Consider the following 22,349-nt stretch of genomic DNA (forward strand, 5'->3'; position numbering starts at 1 on the left):
CCAAGGAGCAAGCATCTTTTAATTTTAGACAATATTTTGTTTTAAGGGGCTTGGTTAAACTCTGTGACTTGACTTATGGGAAGGAGGCTTCTGTTGCTGCTCCTTGATGTTTTGTCAAGCAAAACATCTTCATCCTTGTTTCTTCCCTTCTGAAGAAATTTCTTTTCAAACTGGAAAAGTTCTGGAAGCAAGGGCTGCTGGGACTGAAGAAGGAGCACATTCTAAGGCATAAACTAGAAGGACCAAGGAGAGGCAGGGTGTGCTTACCTTGACCAGCTCTGTTTGGTGCAGAGGATCAGGTGGAAGCTTGGGAGGGTGCCCAGGATGTGGTTGCTGCTGTATTGAGAAAGCCATTCAGGTTCATCTGGAGAAACTAGTTCATATAAATGCTCTGCTATTGCTTCATTATGCTTTTTAAATTGGTTCTGTAAAGAGCATATTGACTGCATTCCTAATGTTATCAAAAATCTTAGCCATCAAAGATCTTTCAGTCCAGTCAGGGAGAGAGGACACAAATACCTGAAATTGTCTACATCCTCACCAAGAAATGGCTGAGTCCCTGGCCAGCTGTTAAATGGCTTGAGTCCAGGAGAGGGAGCTCTGGGCTGGAATTTTCTGGAGCAGAGAGGGCTGAAGGAAGCTGGGTATGGCTTGATGAAAAGGATGGGAAGGTGTTTCTGCCTGGGAAGAGATAAAACCATCCTTAGAAGTCTGGTTCACAGGAGTGTGCTGGTTGGCCAGGTGAGCAGCGTCTCCTCTGAGGCCTTCTTTTTCCTTGTTTGCCTTATATGCATGTTGCGGATCCTTCGAATATATCCACCTCCATGAGTTTCATCAATGATTCCAGATCTTTCTGTGACCCATGCCCCACTCCTAAGCTCCACACCTGCACATCCAGCTGCCTGTGAGACATCTCCCCAAAACCCATGTCTCAAATTGAACTCAGTCTTTTCCCAAACCTATTTCTTCCACATTCCCCATCATAGTGGATGGAATCTTTATGGATTCAGTTAACAAGACTGGAAACCTCAGCTCTCCAAGCACAAACCCCCCATCCCCACCTTCTGAGCTTCTCCCTCCCAGTATTCACTACACTCTGCTACCTTCCATTTCCATGTCTATCTTTCCCAATAAATCATGTGCTCCATGAAGGCAGGGTCTTCCCAGGTGGCACTAATGGTAAAGAACTCTCATGCCAATGCAGGAGATGTAATAGATGCATGTTTGATCCCTGGGTGGGGAAGAATCCCCTGGAGGAGGGCATGACAACCCACTCCAGTATTCTTGCCTGGAGAAGCCCATGAACAGAGGAGTCTGGTGGGCTATAGTCCATGCGGTTGCAAAGAATCAGACATGATTGAAGAGACTGAGCATTCATGAAGCCAGAGGCAGGGTTCACTTCTTTTGATCTCTAGCTCCAGCACAATATTCAGCCTGTGACAAAAGTGCTCCATAAATACTTGTAGATTGATGGTATGAATTGAACTTCCTGTCCATTCTACCTCCTAAGTATTTCTCTAGTCAGGCAGACCCTAGTTTGAAATCTAGCTTTGCTGTCTACTAGCTGGGTAACTTTAATAGATCTATTTATTTTAAATTGAGTTAGTTTTTAATTTACAGATTAAGCTATTTTTAATATCACTATGCATCAGCTTCTGAATCAGTAAAATGGACCTAATTGTGGTGCCTACCTCATAGGTTTGACATGAATTAAATGAAATAAAGCATATAAACTATTATATGCATAATAAATTATGCATAAATAAAGCATATAACACATTATACCATGTGTTTGACACATGGTGTAGTCTTAACTGTTACAAAGGTAGGTTTGAAGCTAGACTGTGAAAGTCCCTTAAAGTAGGTTAAGAGGTGTGTGCTGTATCTTTTAGAAGGGGAGGACCCATGAAAAGTTCAAACTGTGTGGCAGAAAAACCATAATCTGTGCATTCAACCCAAATTTGTGTAAAAATCAAACTCTATTACTTAATAGCTGTAAGCTTTTCACAAAAATACCTAGCCATTCTCGACCTCAGTTTTAAACCTCTAAAATTAATACTCAGTATTATAATATTATATAACCTCTAATAATAATACTCAGTACCAGGATTTGTTGTAAGGTTTAAATGAGATGGTATATGAAAGGTGTCTGAGACTATTTTTTTTATAAGTTGCTGTCTTTTTCCAGTGATAAGTTCTGGGTTCCCTTGGAAAGATATCTGTAGTCCAGAGGGTTTTCTTTGGCTCAACTTCGTTTAACATTTTTGTCAGACTTGGATGAAGGCAAAAAACCTTATTTCCAAATTTGCAGATGACTCAAAGTTGGCAAAATAGCTAATACAATAGGTGATGGAATGGAAGCTCAAAATGACCTCAACAATCTGGAATGCTAGGCCTTCACCAAATGGGAAGTTGGGCATCTAGCAGATGGATCAAAGTAGTCAGGGACAAGGAGACCGTTTATTTACTTTAAAATTTTTGTTGGAGTATAATTGACTTACAATATTATGTTAGTTTTAGGTATACAGTGAAGTGAATCAGTTATACATATACATGTATCTACTCCTTTCAGATTCTTTTCCCATATCGATCATTACAGAATATTGGGTAGAATTCCTTGTGCTATAAGTAGGTCCTTATTCATTATTTATTTTATATATAGTAGTGTGTATGCGTCGATCTCAGTCCCCTGATTTATAAGGAGACCATTTAGAAGGAGATTCCACTAGTCCAGATGATGAATGGAAAGGGTCTGACCAGGGGTGGTGTCAGTGGCTAACAGTTTGGAAAAAATTTTTAGAAAAATCACCAGAATATGACAAATAATTAGGTGGGTGTGTGGACGAAGAGAACTAGTGATAACTGGGAAGTTTCCTTTCCGAATTCCCGGGAAGTAGGAGATGCCAGTTAATAGGAAGGAGGAAGTTAGGCAGAAGAATTGAGTTAAGGAGAGAAGGGAGGACAGGAATCTGGTTTTGTACTTGGGGTGTTGGCTGTATCCAACAGGAAGTTGGAAAGTCAGGACTGTAGCTGGTGGGAGCGGCTGTGTCTAGAAAGAGGCATTTGGGAGTCATCCACTTAGAGGTGATAGTTGAAGCTGTGGGTGGGAGGGGTTGCGATGGCCAAGGAGTGGCCAGTGCTATTCAGAATCATTAGCGTTGTTGGCTCTAACTAGAGATAAGCAGGATAAACAAACCCATGCCCAAGTGGGAACTAGTTCTACTGCCTTCCAGGAGTTCTTTAATGCATTAAAGCAAACTTTCACAGAATGAAAAAAATCTCATATAATAATTTCAGATTTTCAAAAAGTTATTTTTCATTACACAATACGTAAATTCTTGGTTGTAAAGAATGTGAACATTGTAGATAAAGTAAAAGCCCCTATAACCCCTCTCTAAGTCTGCTTTTTCTTTTTCAGAGGTAATCACTGTTCCTAGTTGGGCGGGTGCTGTTCAAACGTTTTGCTATGCGTTTATACAGTTGTACATACACATACACATAATGATATACTTTGTGTGTTTTGTTTTATATAAGGTGCTCCTAACATGTTTTATTCTTTGATTTATTTTTATCTTAAGAAAATGAAACAATACACCCTGGAACCCTTTCTAGGTAAATGTATCTAGAGCTAAGTTATAAAAACAACAAAAAACTTGTTCTCCTGGATATGAATGTACAATATTTTATTTAATCATTCCCTTGTAGATGGAATATACCTTCTCTCCAACTTTTGCCATCTGCTCATTCTGCAAGGCACAGTGCGATCCCTGTGTTTTGGGAAGATCCCCTGGAGGAGGAAATGGCAACCCACTCCAGTATTCTTGCCTGGAGAATCCCGTGGACACAGGAGCCTGGCGGGCTATAGTCCATGGGGTCACAAAGAGTCGGACATGACTGAATCGACTTAACGTACACACACACAATGTGTAGGAGACCGCCCAGGAGAAACTGGGATACGTCAGTAATGGTAAGCCAGGAGTTGGCAGACTGCTGGGGCAATGAGAAGCACATAAAGAAGAGGACAGGCAGAAAATGCTGCTTCTTTTTTTTTTTTTTGGTAATAATTTTGTATTTTGTATAATCTATAAAAATATGGAATCACTATTTTGTACACCTGAAACTAATATAACATTGGAAATTAACTCTACTTCAGTTAAAAAGAAAGACAAATCAATTCAATAAATCACTTAAAAAGAAGGCAAAAGATATATAGACACATTAAAGGGGTATACTAAAGGTATTTAATAAGATAAAGTAAAATCAAGTAATAGAAAATGCTACTTCTTAAGATTGCCTCACACTGTGGTGGCTTCCGGGAAGGAGACCTTGTTTGTTGTGGAGCTGCAGAAGGAGATGAGAGAGGCTGAACTCTTTGTGTTTTAGATGGAGACGTGGATGGACGATGGAGGTGTAATCTATCGCCCTAGTTCTTGGTGCCTTAGTTCTCCCTACCTCACCAAGGGATCAATTACTAATACATTATGAACCTTAGGACAGGGAATTTCTGTGTCAGGCTCAGCCACCTGCTGTGTTTAACCTTGTCAGGATCCTTTCTCTGCCTTAAGCTGGAGGAGCTGGAAGTAGTGAGGAGAAAGGGAAGAGGAGGGTGTATGCTAATGAGATAGGGACTTTCATCTGGGTCGCCAGGTCCAAGCCAAAGTTGGAGTGATTGATTAGGGGAGGGGTGGGTTGGGTTTGAAAACATTTTTCTTCTTACAGATACCATCAAAATGAATACATAAAATTTTCAATTCCCACTGGGAGCTCCTGATAATATATCATATACCCCAGTGAGACACTGGTATATTGTTCCATTTTTCTTCTTTTTTTTTAATTTAGTTGGAGGATAATTGCCTTACAAAGTTGTGTTTGTTTCTGCCACACACCAATGTGAATCAGCCATAAGTATACATATGTCCCCTCCCTCCTGGGCCTCCCACCCCTCTAGGTTGTCACTCACCGAGTTGAGCTCCCTTGTATTATACAACAACTTCCCACTAGCTATCTATTTTACATACGGTAATGTATATGTTTTGATGTTACCCTCTCAGTTCGTCCACAGTCTCCTTCCCCGCTCTGACTCTGTTCCTGCTCTGCAAATAGCTTCATTGGTGCCGTTTTTCTAGATTCCATGCTGCTGCTGTGGCTGCTAAGTCGCTTCAGTCGTGTCCGACTCTGTGCGACCCCATAGACGGCAGCCCACCAGGCTCCTCTGTCTCTGGGATTCTCCGGGCAAGAATACTGGAGTGGGTTGCCATTTCCTTCTCCACTAGATTCCATATATGCACATTAATATACAATATTTGTTTTTCTCTTTCTAACTTACTTCACTCTGTATAACAGGCTCTGGATTCATCCTCCTCACTAGAACTGACACTCCCATTTTTTCTTGAACGTGTGGGATTTCTTGTGTAAGGACTCAAGAAGGAAAAGGAAGGACAGCCTTTTCTGTACTTGCTTTGTCCCACCCCAATCATTCTCTCTCTCTCTTTCTCCATCCACCTCTCTGTCTCTTTCTGGTTTTCCTGCCTTTGATGCTCTGAATCATATTATGTTGTAAGCAAATTTAGGACTTGCATATTTTATGCAAAATACCAGGGACCTCCTTTTCCTTCTCTTCCTTGCTGCTGCCTTCATTCAAGGCTCAGGAGATTCTCCTTTGGCTCAGTCTCAGGAAATCACACTGGTTCTTCTTTCTCCCCTTCCCTCTGTTCAGAACTGACTCAGCCACTGCGAAGCTCTGCCAGGCGGTTAGGAAGCTGCACCATCCCAGGGCGAGATGGCCAAGAGCTGGGCTCCACAGCAGCCCCAAATCAGCTACATAGGAAGCCCATGTTCTCCAGCACGTGTGGGAAGAATTTTCCCTTGGGGTCTCTGTCTAGTTCCCCAAGCCTAGCTCCCCCCAATTCACATCGTCCCTGCTTGCAGCACAGTGAGGTTTGGTTGACTTTTTGTGTTTCTCCCATTTCTGCTTCCAGGCAAGTCCGGCCCTCTGAGGTCCAGGAGCTGGGCTCATCTCCCCAATGAGTGGGTTCATCTCTACAAGGCTTCCACAGGCCTGTGTTTGAAATGGCTCTGATCTGCTACTTGTGAGAGAGTGACCACCACCCACCTCTCTAGGTACATCTCCCAGCCCTTCTGCCCGGACTCGTCCCCTGACACACCAGATACTCCAGCAGCAAATACCCGATGCGTTCACTACTTGGAGCTCCCTGAACACAGCACATGGTCTTTCCATTCTGTGCCTCACCCTGGGCTGCCCACTGGTCTCCAGCCCTCTTCCTTCTGTCCTTTAGGTTCAGTTTAGGTGTCAATCACTCTACAAAGCCTTCCCTGACTGCCTTCATGCCAGATTGACTTCATTGACTTTGGGTTTTCAATTTTGCATCTGTGTCCACCCCTCCACTGTGATGGTCTCCTTTACCTCTCTGTCCCTAGGGCTGAGCTCAGGACCTGGAATATTGCAGGCACTCAGTTCATGCTCGTTGAACCCCACTGGCTTAGGGCAGGGAATATCTTTGTAGTTTTTCTTCTAGGTTTGCCCTCCTGGTGGATCGCTTCCTTCCTAAGTAGCATCTTGTTATTTGAGTCCCACTAGTATCATCTTCGGAGGAGGCGATGGCACCCCACTCCAGTATTCTTGCCTGGAAAATCCCATGGATGGGGGAGCCTGGTGGGCTGCAGTCCATGGGTTCCCTAAGAGTCAGACACGACTGAGCGACTTCACTTTCACTTTTCACTTTCATGCATTGGAGAAGGAAATGGCAACCCACTCCAGTGTTCTTGCCTGGAGAATCCCAGGGATGGGGGAGCCTGGTGGGCTGCAGTCCATGGGTTCCCTAAGAGTCAGACACGACTGAGCGACTTCACTTTCACTTTTCACTTTCATGCATTGGAGAAGGAAATGGCAACCCACTCCAGTGTTCTTGCCTGGAGAATCCCAGGGATGGGGGAGCCTGGTGGGCTGCCATCTATGGGGTCGCACAGAGTCAGACACGACTGAAGCGACTTAGCAGCAGCAGCAGCAGCAGTATCATCTTATTTGAGGCTCACCGAGAGGCCTCGCTTTATAATAAATTATTAGGTTGCATTTTGTTTGGATGGTTTGCTGGGTGGAGTGGCATTTTTAGATTCCAGACAAGTCTCTGTCTAGGAGGAGTGGAGAAACAAGGAGGGGCACATACTGTGCAGGGTCAGGAAGGAGGCCCCTTGAGGTGCTCAGGGCTTCATGAGCTGCCTTTCCATGCATGATAACCACATCCTATGTGGAGTCTTGCCTTTCAAACCACCTTGGCATACCTGGTCTCATTTGATCTTTCCTACAAATCACCTTCGGAAGTAGAAGGCAACAGGTATACACAGTGAAACAGATAAGGCGGATTCTTTTATTTATTCTGTATAGATTTATTGAGTTCCCATTCCCTTTTCGGGAACACAACAATGAACGAAACTAGCATGTTCCCAGCTGTCAGGAAGTTCTGGTTCTAGTCAGGCGATGCCAACAAGTGAGTAGTGTACAAATAAGTAATACATAGAATTTCCAGTGACAGTACGTGCTCAAAAGACAATCAGGCCGGGTAATATTACAGAAAGTGATGAGTGGGAGGGGTGAAGGGACTGCCCTAGAGCAGGTAAAGCCTTTCTGAGGAGATGACATATGAGCTGAAGTCTGAAAGGTGAGAAGAAATGGGCCAGGTGATATGCTGAGAGTCCGAAAGTGGAGCTGGCCCTGGAGCCCCGAAGCATTTCCTTTAGCTGTTCTCTTACTGCAGGAAAGCAAGCAAGGCCATCAGTCAGGACAGGAAAAAAATGTGTGTGTATATATATATATACATATATATATATATATATACAGAAAAAAGATATATATAAAATACATATATGTAAATACATATATCAGTTCAGTTCAGTCACTCAGTCATGTCTGACTCTTTGTGACCCCATGAACTGCAGCACCCCAGGCCTCCCTGTCCATCACCAACTCCTGGAGTCCACCCAAACCCATGTCCATCGAGTCAGTGATGCCATCCAACCATCTCATCCTCTGTCATCCCCTTCTCCTCCTGCCCTCAATCTTTCCCAGCATCAGGGTCTTTTCCAGTGAGTCAGCTCTTCGCATCAGGTGGCCAAAGTATTGGAGTTTCAACTTCAACATCAGTCCCTCCAGTGAACACCCAGGACTGATCTCCTTCAGGATGGACTGGTTGGATCTCCTTGCAGTCCAAGGAACTCTCCAACACCACAGTTCAATAGCATCAATTCTTATTTGCTCAGCTTTCTTTATAGTCCATCTCTCACATCCATACATGACCACTGGAAAAACCATAGCCTTGACTAGACGGATCTTTGTTGGCAAAGTAATGTCTCTGCTTTTTAATATGCTGTCTAGGTCATAACTTTCCTTCCAAGGAGTAAGCGTCTTTTAATTTCATGGCTGCAGCCACCATCTGCAGTGATTTTGGAGCCCAAAAAAATAAAGTCTGACACTGCTTCCACTGTCTCCTCATCTATCTCCCATGAAGTGATGGGACCAGATGCCATGATCTTAGTTTTCTGAATGTTGAGCATTAAGCCAACTTTTTCACTCTCCTCTTTCACTTTCATCAAGAGGCTCTTTAGTTTCTCTTCACTTTCTGCCATAAGGGTGGTGTCGTCTGCATATCTGAGGTTATTGATATTTCTCGCGGGAATCTTGATTCCAGCTTGTGCTTCCTCCAGCCCAGCATTTCAGCTGCCCCTCAAACTTCACTCTGTATGGCCTAGTTTAATATCATAAAATGTCACTTAAACCTAGCAAATGTCCCTTTAATAAATTTCAACTAAACCCATCAGTTTTATGGACCATCCAACTCAGGGCCTACCAAAGGATTTGGCACAAAGTAGGTGTTCAGAAAATAACTTGTTAAATGGGTGAATTAATCCTACCCTTTGGTTGAATCCCGCGGGCAGAGGAGCCTGGCAGGCTACAGTCCATAGGGTCACAAAGAGTTGGACACAACTGAAGCAACTTAGCACACATGCACACACCCTTTGGTTGACCAGCCCTTGGAAGCAAGATTGAGCAATTTGAAATTTATTGTACTCGAAGAATAGGACAGTGTTTACAAGTATATCAAATAGGTGAGATGACGCATGATTTCAGGGGGGCACAGCCTGTGATTTCTCTAGATCTTCTCCTTTTTAAAATAAGGTTTAGAATGTTAGGATAGAGATTGCTAAAGTTGATATAGATTTTATTATGTCCCAAAGTTTCTTTTAGAGAATATAATATTAAACAAGAGAAGCAGGACAAGAATGGCACAAACAGTATAATTTCAGTTCTATTAAAAAATCTATATTCATGGGGGAAAAACTGGAAAGAAGTTATAACAAAATTGGGACTTACCCAATGATCTTACCTTATCTTTTCTACTTACCAGACTTTTTCCAAATTTTCTACAGTAAGTGTGTGTTACTTTTATAATCAGAAAAATATAACATGTGATTTGTTAAACAGTTAATATAGAATGTGGTATGACAAAGCCTACTTTTTTTTTTTTAATCCTTGGCATTCATCATAAAAATCACAGCTGATATTTCAAATAATGACATTATGGTAGCAAAAGTGAACTGCACCTTAGCAGATGTACTCCTACCTGTGTCCTGTGACACAGTTGATCTGCCGAGGAGCCTACACCATCCAGATGCTGAGATTGGCCATATCATGGCTCCTTGCCTCTACCTGCACATCCCTCAGCTTCCCTGGGTACTTGCTTCCTCCCCCCCCTACCTGTCAGAGGCTCAGGAATGGCTGGGAAGCTGGTAGTGCAGGTCAGAGCTGCCCTGCTTGCTTCTGATTGTGGACTCAGCAAACAACTCTGTAATTTGGATTATATTGACTGCCCTGAAAAATAGCAAATGTGCCAGGGTATTATCCTGTAGACTAAACAAATTAAAAAAAAATAAAAGCAGCCGAACCCTGAAAACTTATTCACTTCATTTTTTCAATCAGGTGAAAAGTATAAATAATATTGCTTCTCCCTTTTGGATGATGACATCTCAGTGGTAAATCGAGACATTGCTTAAGTGAACTTCGAGTTTTAACAAGATCTTCTACTTGCGTTTTTGACTTTACCGAAAACAAGTGCCATTAGAATGATATCAACTGTTTGAGTCAGTTGTTGGCTTGGGCCTCCACCCAGAATTTGATGTCATTGATGGGCATCCATGAGGAACAGGAATAATTTTGAAACTTTTGACCAGAGGACCTCTGAAGACCTTCATTAGTGCTAGTGTTAAATATAATACAAATGTAAAAATGAAAATGGCCATCTTATGCACTAAGTATGTGGATTTAAAATGCTTTCTATCTGCTAGGGCTTTGCATGGGAACCTCTATGAAACTGGAGAGTTACTGAGCCTGGAAAATGTTTCACTCAGTGTGATGATGAAATGTAGACTAGGTATCAGATGTGGGGGACCCAGGATGGACGGAGAGAAGGAAACACAGCCATGACGAATAGAGTTTGCAGGACTTGAATCATATCTTATTTTGATTAAATCAGGATCGGTTTACTGAGAGCCTGTAATGTGAGAATGTGTTAGAGTAGTAGAGGGGTTCTATTATGGTTATCTTACTCAAGAGTGAGTTCATTTTCATCACATGTATTTTTAATTCTTTGGAAAGACAATTACATTAATTGAGGAATGACATGTAGAATACCAGTTTGAAAAAACATTTAGCGAATGGGGGTACTGATGTTGCCTAACTATCAATTAATTAAAAGTAGCTTGTAACATGAGCTCTAGGTACCCCATCTAAAGGGTGGCAGTAGGCTGCTTGGGGAAGCCCATTATATTTTTGATGCATTGATTGGGTAAAACAAGATTTTCAAGGAAGAGGCTCCAGGTTATTCCCACTTTTCTCTTTTCATTGCCCAGCTTCCAAAAATGTGTTGCTCTGACCTAGTATGAGAACTTTCCAACTCCAGGATGAATTGTCCAAGATGGTTCTACTGCTTCTGCTGCAGTTAGCCTTAGTGAAGGCAGAGTAGTCTCCAGGTGCCAGCCAACCCATGACCTTCCATCTCTCTCCAAAATGAGACTCCTCCGTCTCTCCTCCACTTTCTCCCTGGCCTCACTTCCCTGGACAGAGTCCTCTTTTAAAGACTGTGACATTCTCTAGGAAATATTGGTAAGAGATGAAGTTAGAAAAAATCAACTGAAACTAAATCACAGAGGGTTAAATGCCATCTTCTGCTGTCCGCTTTTTTCTCTTCTCATCATTTTACCAAAAACATAAATCTTTTTGTGCATGCATCTTGTGAGTGTCTATACCATAATCCTATCCACCTCCACTCTTGACTTAAAGCTATATTCTACTATGTCTAATGTCTCCATATTTCTGGGACAGCAACAAGGAGACAAGGGGTGATTTGCAAGCTGATTGGAGAATGTGTTTTTCAGTGACATTTCCCTTTCCTTGTGAGTTTTATAATTGAAAATTAACCTGTGTGGACAAACTTTTTTTATGATCTTGCATGTTACTGTATTGTCAGCCTTATCAGTATATTCATTTGGAATTACTTATTTGGGTAACTTTCTCATCTACTTATCAGTAGATTCCTGCTGTCTAATATACATAGAGTATAAAGATTAAGATCTCTTTGGGTTTCTGAGTCATAAGTCTAGAATCAGACTCTGAAACTTTTTTAATAGAGTAGAAGTCACAGAGGGTTAAGTCTTTGGGGTCTTGGGAAAGAATCTAGATGGGTACACCAGTGCCTTTGGGGAGTGTTTTTGAATCTTTGCTTCTTTGTGAATTGTGGAATTTTTGTCATCATAGTTTAGAGAAAGGAGGTCAGGGGGAGGTAGAACAGCAGACATTCGGTGGAGAAGAAAGACTCCACTGAAGACTGATTCATATCATGCAGAGTTTGGGTGTGATTATGTGCATACACCAACAACTGTGCACTCCATGTCCCTGTGGTAGGAAGAAGGGGAGGAGAGGGTTTTGCAGACATAATATTTTCTTTAATCTCTTTGCAGAGTGGACTTTGGAGAAGAGCAAGCCTAAGAAAACAACATGGCATAGTTGTTTGTCTGTCATACACATGATACTCAAAAAGACTCTATGAAATCCTTTCTTTAAGTTAAGAAGCAAATAGAATTATTTGGTTACCAGCTTTGATGGTTACCCCAGTGTTTCTTTTCCATGATGGTGAAATTCCTGAGCAGTTTTCACTTTCTGTGATTAGTTGAAATGTTCTCCTACAAGCTTGAAATGAATTCATGGTTATGCATTGTATTTTCTTTATCTTTCTTTACACTGCTCATCCTATGTGAATATGGGTAAAGTGATTGCTACCTCTTTGTAAAGTTCCACCCCAGACCCCGCTGCAGCAGAACTTTACTGATCCCCTGGTGCTTGGCCATCTTGCTTTCTTAACTCTGTAGAATACAATCAGTACTTAATAAATAATTGAGAGCTGTCTGATAGATTAGTTTTTGTTGTTGCTGTTAAGTCCCACCTCCTTCTAACACCTACAGTTAGAAAAGACAGTATGCTTGTATTTCATATTTTTCTAATTTTACTATTCTTTATGATACAAAGCACCCTTTCTGGTTTAAGAGCATAAAATTGGAAACATCATAGAAATTAGGGAATATAATTTCCCCTCCAATTCAGGAATTTTCTATATAGCTTCCTTCTTACATTAGTCTGTTCTCTTAGATAGGTCATTCAAGTGCTTTGAGCCATATTCATAAAATGAGGGTGACAATAGTACTCACCTTTGCTAGCAAGTATCTGGATGCCAGTGACAGAAAACCTAAAATACTGGTGTCTTAAGGAAGATAGCATATTATTTTCCTCTCTCCCAAATCCAGGAACAGGCACAGTGGCTTCTATCTTAATTCTTTGCTATGCACAGCATCTAGTTTCATGTTCACCTTGCAGTCTGATATGGCTGCTCCAGCTCTAGCCATCATGCCTTCCTTGCCAGCAGAAAGGAGAAAGAGGAGAAAGAAAAGGGCATACTCTCTCTCTTCAAGGACACTGTCCACAAGTAGCAAACCATTCTGCTTATATCCAATTAGCACTAACTTAGTCACCTTGCTACATGTAGCTATAAGGGAGGCTGATAAAGAGATGGCCTTGTACTTGGCTGAAATTCAGAGTTTATATTACTGAGGAATATGGGAACAGATCTGGAGGACAATTAGCAGTCTCTGTCACCCTACTGATAATTTTATGAAATAAAAAATGATGAAATGAGATAATATGTAAATGTGCTTCAGACATGTGCTTCATGCCTGACATATAATGCATGCTCAGCTAATATGTAAGTATTAGCCATTGTTTTTATGGCTAAACATTATAGGCAGTCATTCATTCACTGTATTATTTGTTCAACAGACATTGAATACCTACTATGCTGAATACTATACCTCTCCTGTTTAAATCCTTCTATCAACAATCTGGAGGAGACTACTGTCCAAAATAGCTTATTTTTTATGGGATAACTTTAAAAGTTCCATAACTTATTTATCAGAGTAAGTCAAAGCGTGCTTCCCAAATAATTCAGTCTTACCCTTTGAAACCATAGAACAAGCCTGTTTCCTCCATTCAGTTTGTCAAATATATGAAGGTAGCTAATAAGCCTCACATTTAGTTTTCTGACCCTAAGCAGGCATTTTTGTTAGCTCATTTATTTAGTATGTGGTTGGCAAACTTTTTCTGTAAAGGGCTAGATGGTAACTATTTCCGGCTTTTCAGGTCACATGTCCTCTGTCACAGTTTCTCAACTCTACCATCGTAATGGGAAAGCAGCCTTGGACGTTGTATAAGTGAATGGCTATGGCTATGTTCCTATAAAATTTGTTGTTGTTGTTTAGTCTCTCAGTTCTGTCCAACCCTTGCAACCCCATGGACTGTAGCTCACTAGCCTCCCCTGTCCATGGGATTTCCCAGGCAAGAATACTGGAGTGGGTTGCCATTTCCTCTTCCAGGGGATCTTCCAGACCCAGGGATCAAACCCACGTTCCTGTATCTCCTGTTTTGCCAGGTGGATTCTTTATCACTGAACCACTGGGGAAGGCAATTTCTATGAAATATTATTTACAAAAACAGATAGCAGGCCAGATTTTGGCCTCATGCTATGGTTTGCCAGCCCTGTGATTTAGCCCATGCTGCTGCTGCTGCTGCTGCTGCTAAGTTGCTTCAATCCATAGAAACTTATAAATAAGGTTATTTGTGACTGATATTCCCCTTGTCCGAAGCTGAAAACTTTCTTTGTGTCACTCCTAATTTTTCTTATACGTTTCATTTCTTTTTCTTGTCTTATTACTTTGGTTAAGATTTTCAGCACGCCTTGCATCTCCATAGCACTACTTGCTGGCCAATTATTTCCCTAGACATGTTATCCATCATTTCTAGCTTGGGAATGCTCTTTGACAAATCTTCTCTTGTTCTACCACACGTTGTTTGACCTCCCCCAGGCTGACTCTTCTCCAGTCATCTCACAAATCTGTCCACATTAAGAAAATAAGAATCATTTTTCCATCCCTTTCTTCTTCAAGCCTGTTAGACTTTGATTTTCCTTTGGTGGTGCTTCAGCTTTTCTTCACTGAGCAGTCTAATACTAACTATAACCTAATCCAACTTCCCTTAAAGACAATTTAGAGGAGGCAGGTAGAAAACTAACATTTACTGATGGACCAGGCACTGCTGACATTTACAATATGTGTGTTTAATTTCAATGTTATAGACATGGTAAGTGCAATTTGAGATAGGTCATATCACCAGCTGTGGTCATGCAGCTGAAATACAAGGAGTCATTCCCAGTTACAGAATAGAAATTAAATCTGACTGGACTGGGGGATTTAAGTGTGTGCATCTGGCAAAAGTAATTCAAAACCATTCACAAATACAGCATAGTTGCTATACTTTGGTTGTCCTCTGTCATCAAGACATTTGTAAAGCAGAGAATAGCAAATATTTGTGCTGAACTTTTGGTTTTCAGAACATTTACTTTGTAATTTTATAGAGTAGGTGATTTTATTTCAATTTTGCAGGAAAGGAAATCAAACCACAAAATGATTAAAATGTTTGCTGGAATTGCCAGCCACCTGCTTCTAGGAGAGTCCACAATTGCTCTTCTCAGAAAAGTTCATCGCACATCTTTTCTAGCTACCTCCTTATTGTCTTTCAGACCTCAGCTCCATCATCATCTTCTCCAGGAAACACTTTCTGCAGTCACCTCCACCTTGTGCCCAGCATCTGATTTAGATGCTCTTTCTACATCTTAAACAAGATCATCACCCTCTTTGCACTGAACCTTAACTGTTGTTGTATTAGCTTGTAAGGAAATCAAGGGCACATCCTTGCCTCATTTAACTTTGTACTCAATAAATATTTGTCAAGTAAAGGAATGCCCTGAGATGGAGCCAAGTCAGTGCTGCAGGGAATCATTTCCTTGTGATGTTTCTCAGTTCTGATTATACCTGGAGGCAAAACAGAAACCTCAACCTTCCAGAAACAAACAAAAGAGGGTCCTCCCAGAAGCCATTGATCTCTGCAGCCAGGGAACATCAGAAATTAAAATCTATGGGGTTTCAGACTAGAAAGCAAAGAAAGCAGCATAACTATGGTGAAGTGCACAGCTTCTAAAGTCAGTCTTCTTAGATGTGAATCCTGACTTCACCATTTTCCAGCTGTGTGATCTTTGGCAAGTGACTTAGCTTTTCTATGCTTGGGTTTTTGTTAAACGTGGATAATGATGAAACTTTGGTATATTAGTTATCTATGGCTGTGTAACAAATTACCCCCAAACTGAGTGTCTCATAACAATAGACATTTATTATCTCACAGTTTCTGTGGGTCAGGAATTTGGAAGAGGCTCAGGTGAGTGCTTCTGGCTCACGGTTGCTCATTAGGTGACAGTCAAGATGTCGATTGAGGTTCCTGTCATGTGGAACCTTGACTGAAGCTGAAGGATCACCTTCTAAGATGGCTTACTCAAGTAGCTTTTGGCAGGAGGCCATAGTTCTTCCCACCAGCAACTCTCATTATGGGAGAATAATTGATTTCCCCCAGAGAAAGCAAGAGAGGAATCCCCAGGGAGAAACTCCAGTGACTTTTATGATCTATTTTTAGAACATACACTGTTACTTCCACCACATTCTCTATGCTAGAAGGAAGTCACTAAGGTGGCCCATGTTCAAGGAAAGGGGAATTGGGCTCCACCTTTTGAAAGGAGTATCATAGAATTTGTGGACATATTTTAAAACCACACACTATCTTATAGAGTTGAGTGAGAATTCCATGAGTAAGAATTATAAAGTGCTTAATAGGACTTAAGCAGCATCTACCTTGAATTACTTTCCTCATAGATTAGAAAGGACAAATGAACTGTCAGTCTGAAGGCTTTGACTTGAAAAATTACTCTATAAAATGGAGCAAAGATAACAGAATTAACTGATGCCATAAGCAATTAAAATATTCAGTATAGTTCTTGGCATGAAAAGTTGTTCATGTTTTGAATTTTAAAAAGTGAGTAAAAACAGCATGTACAGTGTGATCTGATGTTTGTATGATTATATACTTATATCTCTGTATGTTGATACATAAGGGAGCATTCTATTTTTTTTTTCCATTTATTTTTATTAATTGGAGGCTAATTACTTTACAATATTGTAGTGGTTTTTGCCATACATTGACATGAATCAGCCATGGATTTACATGAATTCCCCATCCTGAACCCCCCCTCCCCCCTCCCTCTCCATCCCATCCGTCTGGGTCTTCCCAGTGCACCAGCCCTGAGCACTTGTCTCATACATCCACCCTGGGCTGGCAATCTGTTTCACCCTTGATAGTATACTTGTTTCAATGCTGTTCTCTCTGAACATCCCACTCTTGCCTCCTCCCACAGAGTCCAAAAGTCTGTTCTGTACATCTGTGTCTCTTTTTCTATTTTGCATATAGGGTTATTGTTACCATCTTTTAAAATTCCATATATATGCATTAATATGCTGTATTGGTCTTTATCTTTCTGGCTTACTTCACTCTGTATAATGGGCTCCAGTTTCATCCATCTCATTAGAACTGATTCAAATGAATTCTTTTTAATGGCTGAATAATATTCCATAGTATATATGTACCACAGTACATATGTACCATGTTCCTTATCCATTTGTCTGCTGATGGGCATCTAGGTTGCTTCCATGTCCTGGCTGTTGTAAACAGTGCTACGATGAACACTGGGGTGCACGTGTCTCTTTCAGATCTGGTTTCCTTGGTTTGTATGTCCAGAAGTGGGATTGCTGGGTCATATGGCAGTTCTATTTCCAGTTTTTAAAGAAATCTCCACACTGTTCTCCATAGTGGCTGTACTAGTTTGCATTCCCACCAACAGTGTAAGAGGCTTCCCTTTTCTCCACACCCTCTCCAGCATTTATTGCTTGTAGACTTTTGGATAGCAGCCATCCTGACTGGCGTGTAATGGTACCTCATTGTGGTTTTGATTTGCATTTCTCTGATAATGAGTGATGTTGAGCATCTTTTCATGTGTTTGTTAGCCATCTGTATGTCTTCTTTGGAGAAATGTCTGTTTAGTTCTTTGGCCCATTTTTTGATTGGGTCATTTATTTTTCTGGAATTGAGCTGCAGGAGTTGCTTGTATATTTTTGAGATTAATCCTTTGTGTGTTGCTTTGTTTGCTATTATTTTCTCCCAATCTGAGGGCTGTCTTTTCACCTTGCTTATAGTTTCCTTTGTTGTGCAAAGGCTTTTAAGTTTCATTCATTCCCATTTGTTTATTTTTGCTTTTATTTCCAATATTCTGGGAGGTGGATCATAGAGGATCTTGCTGTGGTTTATGTCGGAGAGTGTTTTGCCTATGTTCTCCTCTAGGAGTTTTATAGTTTCTGGTCTTACATTTAGATCTTTAATCCATTTTGAGTTTATTTTTGTGTATGGTGTTAGAAAGTGTTCTAGTTTCATTCTTTTACAAGTGGTTGACCAGTTTTCCCAGCACCACTTGTTAAAGAGGTTGTCTTTTTTCCATTGTATATTCTTGCCTCCTTTGTCGAATATAAGGTGTCCGTAGGTATGTGGATTTATCTCTGGGCTTTCTGTTCTATTCTATTGATCTATATTTCTGTCTTTGTGCCAATACCATACTGTCTTGATGACTGTGGCTTTGTAGTAGAGCCGGAAGTCAGGCAGGTTGATTCCTCCAGTTCCATTCTTCTTTCTCAAGATTACTTTGGCTATTCGAAGTTTTTTGTACTTCCGTACAAATTGTGAAATTATTTGTTCTAGTTCTGTGAAGAATACCGTTGGTAGCTTGATAGGGATTGCATTGAATCTATAGATTGCTTTGGGTAGTATACTCATTTTCACAACATTGATTCTCGCAATCCATGAACATGGTATATTTCTCCATCTATTTATGTCCTCTTTGATTTCTTTCATCAGTGTTTTATAGTTTTCTATGTATAGGTCTTTTGTTTCTTTAGGTAGATATACTCCTAAGTATTTTATTCTTTTTGTTGCAATGGTGAGTGGTATTGTTTCCTTAATTTCTCTTTCTGTTTTCTCATTGTTAATGTATAGGAATGCAAGGGATTTCTGTGTGTTAATTTTATATCCTGCAACTTTACTATATTCATTGATTAGCTCTAGTAATTTTCTGGTAGAGTCTTTAGGGTTTTCTATGTAGAGGATCATGTCATCTGCAAACAGTGAGAGTTTCACTTCTTCTTTTCCTATCTGGATTCCTTTTATTTCTTTTTCTGCTCTGATTGCTGTGGCCAAAACTTCCAAAACTATGTTGAATAGTAGTGGTGAGAGTGGGCACCCTTGTCTTGTTCCTGATTTTAGGGGAAATGCTTTCAATTTTTCACAATTGACAATAATGTTTCCTGTGGGTTTGTCATATATAGCTTTTATTATGTTGAGGTATGTTCCTTCTACTCCTGCTTTCTGGAGAGTTTTTATCATAAATGGATGTTGAATTTTGTCAAAGGCTTTTTCTGCATCTATTGAGATAATCATATGGTTTTTATCTTTCAATTTGTTAATGTGGTGTATTACATTGATTGATTTGTGGATATTAAAGAATCCTTGCATTCCTGGGATAAAGTCCACTTGGTCATGATGTATGATCTTTTTAATATGTTGTTGGATTCTGTTTGCTAGAATTTTGTTAAGGATTTTTGCATCTAAGTTCATCAGTGATATTGGCCTGTAGTTTTCTTTTTTTGTGGCATCTTTGTCTGGCTTTGGAATTAGGGTGATGGTGGCCTCATAGAATGAGTTTGGAAGTTTACCTTCTTCTGCAATTTTCTGGAAGAGTTTGAGTAAGATAGGTGTTAGCTCTTCTCTAAATTTTTGGTAGAATTCCGCTGTGAAACCATCTGGTCCTGGGCTTTTGTTTGCTGGAAGATTTCTGATTACAGTTTCGATTTCCATGTTTGTGATGGGTCTGTTAAGATCTTCTATTTCTTCCTGGTTCAGTTTTGGAAAGTTAAACTTTTCTAGGAATTTGTCCATTTCTTCCAGGTTGTCCATTTTATTGGCATAGAGCTGCTGGTAGTCATCTCTTATCATCCTTTGTCCTTCAGTGTTGTCTGTTGTGATCTCTCATAAGGGAGCATTCTAGAATGAGGTTCCTCATAGTATTAATCATGGTTATCTCTGGGTGGTAGAATTTGTGTTAAGGTAAACAAAAATTTGTGTTTTTATGCATTGTTTGAATTGTTTTACACTGAGCATAAATCTACAAAAATAAAGGTGGCATTTTCCAAAGAAAATAAAAAATAAACTAAGTTGGAAAGAAGACATGAAAGGTGGAAAGGTTTAGTATGTTGAGCCAGGATTTTGCTTCTCTAAGTGGACTAGTTTATTCCCTGTGATGTATCTGATTGATAGGATATCCTCTGATCCTTCAAGTTTGTTGTGAAGACTTGTATGTGCTGGGATCAGGTGAGAGTTTGTGACTGTGTTTTGCCTGAGGGGACATATATTAAGAGAAGAAGGGGAAAGTACGGAGAAGCAAGGAGAAGAGGGACATATGTGTGGCAAAGAGCAAAGACAGAACAAATCTGTGTTGACAGCAAAGCCTGAATGCTCGTAAGTTGCCTTGGGAACAACTTTATCCATAAAAGAACAATATACTTGTGATGGGCACTCTGTCAGCCCAGAGTGCCTTGAATATCTTCTATACTTGCACTTGACGCATTGAACTGAAATCTGTTCAATTCTCCCTCCCTCTTAACAGGCTTCCAAGCAGGTCCTGGCTATCTAGCTCATTACACTGGCTATCTAGGTCCCAAAATGTAGCAGGGTTTAATAATCTGAAGAATAAAATAGCTTAAATTATTTTTTAAAATAGTGTCATTCACAATTGAAAATATTTATGTCTCCTAACATTCAACTGAGTAATTTATTGAAATGAAAGAGGGAGTTAAAAATGTGTATATTTTATGGGAAAAAATGGAGAAACTGCCCAAAGATGCTTTTTGAAAGGTTTAAATCTATCATTTTTGTTTCCCATTTGTCACATCTGTTCTTTGTTCACCTTTTCCTTTTTTCTGCCCTTTTTTTTTTAATTACTTGAAAAAAATTTCTAAGATTCTAATGTTTTTACTTACTTTCTGTATTTTTGGTTAAAGTGATTGCATTGGGGCTTATAGTATATATCTTAAGCTTATGACAACCTGACAATATTACTTTAAGTAATATTACTGGGCTTCCCTGATAGCTCCGTTGGTAAAGAATCCACCTGCAGTGCAGGAGACCCTGGTTTGATTTCTAAGTCAGGAAGATCCCCTGGAGAAGGGATAGGCTACCCACTCTAGTATTCTTGGGCTTACCTGGTGGCTCAGCTGGTAAGGAATCTGCCTGCAATGTGGGAGACCTGGGTTCGGTCTCTGGGTTGGGAAGATCCCCTGGAGAAGGGAAAGGCTACCCACTCCAGTATTCTGGCCTGGAGAATTCCATGGACTGTATAGTCCATGGGATTGCAAAGAGTTGGACACAACTTTCACTTCACCCTAATTCATGTAGAAAATAGTCTTATATTAATATATTTCCATTTCTTCTCTTTTAACCTTTGTGCTGTTATTGTCATATATTTTACTTCTAGATTTGTTAGTAACTGTAGAGTCATTGTTATTATTTTTGCTTTAAATGGTCAATTAGTTATTTAAAATGTAAGAACAATTGTATTTATCTACATATTTAACATTTTTCATACTCTATTTCTTTTTGTAGATCCAGATTTCTATCAGATTTCTATTTCTTCTACCTAAAGGACTTTCTTTACCATTTCTTATTTTAGTGAGCCTTTTTTTTTTCTCCTTCTTTTTGACTGCATGGCTTGTGGGATCTTAGTTTCCCAACCAGGGATTGAACCCATGCCCCCTGCAGTGGAGAGATGGAGTCCTAATCACTGGACCTTCAGGAAAGTCCCTCTTTATCTTTCTTATATGTAAGTTCACCCTTGATGAATTCTTTCAGCTTTCATATGTCTAAAAGTCTTTATTTCATTTTGTTTTCAAAAAATATTTTTGTTGGGTATAGAATTCTAATTTGGCAGTGTATATGTATGTATGTATGTGTGTGTGTGTGTGTGTATATATATGGGAGAAGGAAATGGCAACCCACTCCAGTATTCTAGCCTGGAGAATCCTGTGGACAGAGGAGCCTGGTGGGGTGCTATCCATGGGGTCACACAGAGTCGGACATGACTGAAGTGACTTAGCATGCATGCATGCATTGTAGAAGGAAATGGCAATCCACTCCAGTATTCTTGCCTGGAGAATGCCAGGGACAGAGGAGCCTGGTGGGCTGCAGTCTTTGGGGTTGCACAGAGTCAGACATGACTGAAGTGACTTAGCAGCAGCAGCATATATATATATTTTTTTAAGTTTATTTTTTTAATAAACTGTTTTTTATTTTTTAATAAACTATTCTGCATTGTTCCTAATGAGAAGCCTGCTAGTGTCCCTATCTTTTCTCCACTCTACTTTATGTGTCTTCCTTCTCTAATTTCCTTGGCTTTATTGAAGTCTCAACTTCTTCTCTTTAAATTAGACGTACTATTTGGTTTCATCTGAGTCCCTTCTCCCTCCCCAGTGGCCGAGAAACTCAAAAGGTATATGCTAGGGCATTTATAGAACTCACCTTATTTATTTATTCTTCTTTCTGAAATTACTATTGTATGTTGCCTGTTATTCAATATCTCAAAGCAATTATTTCATTATTTTTCCTGACTTTTTTCAGTTGTTTAAGGAAGAAGCATAAACCTGATCTCTGTTAATCTGTACTGGCTGGAAACAGAAGTTTGAAATATTGAATCAAAAAA

At 40.2% G+C, this 22,349-nt stretch overlaps 1 protein-coding gene across 3 annotated transcripts in view; it reads left to right on the forward strand.

Annotated features, from left to right (window-relative positions):
• The window catches only part of PLCE1 (phospholipase C epsilon 1), a 361,223-nt gene that overhangs the window by 14,487 nt on the left and 324,387 nt on the right, over window positions 1–22,349 (forward strand). The window lies entirely within an intron of this gene.

This window comes from Cervus elaphus, chromosome 15 (assembly GCF_910594005.1).
Source record: "Cervus elaphus chromosome 15, mCerEla1.1, whole genome shotgun sequence".
Taxonomy (NCBI): Eukaryota; Metazoa; Chordata; class Mammalia; order Artiodactyla; family Cervidae; genus Cervus; species Cervus elaphus.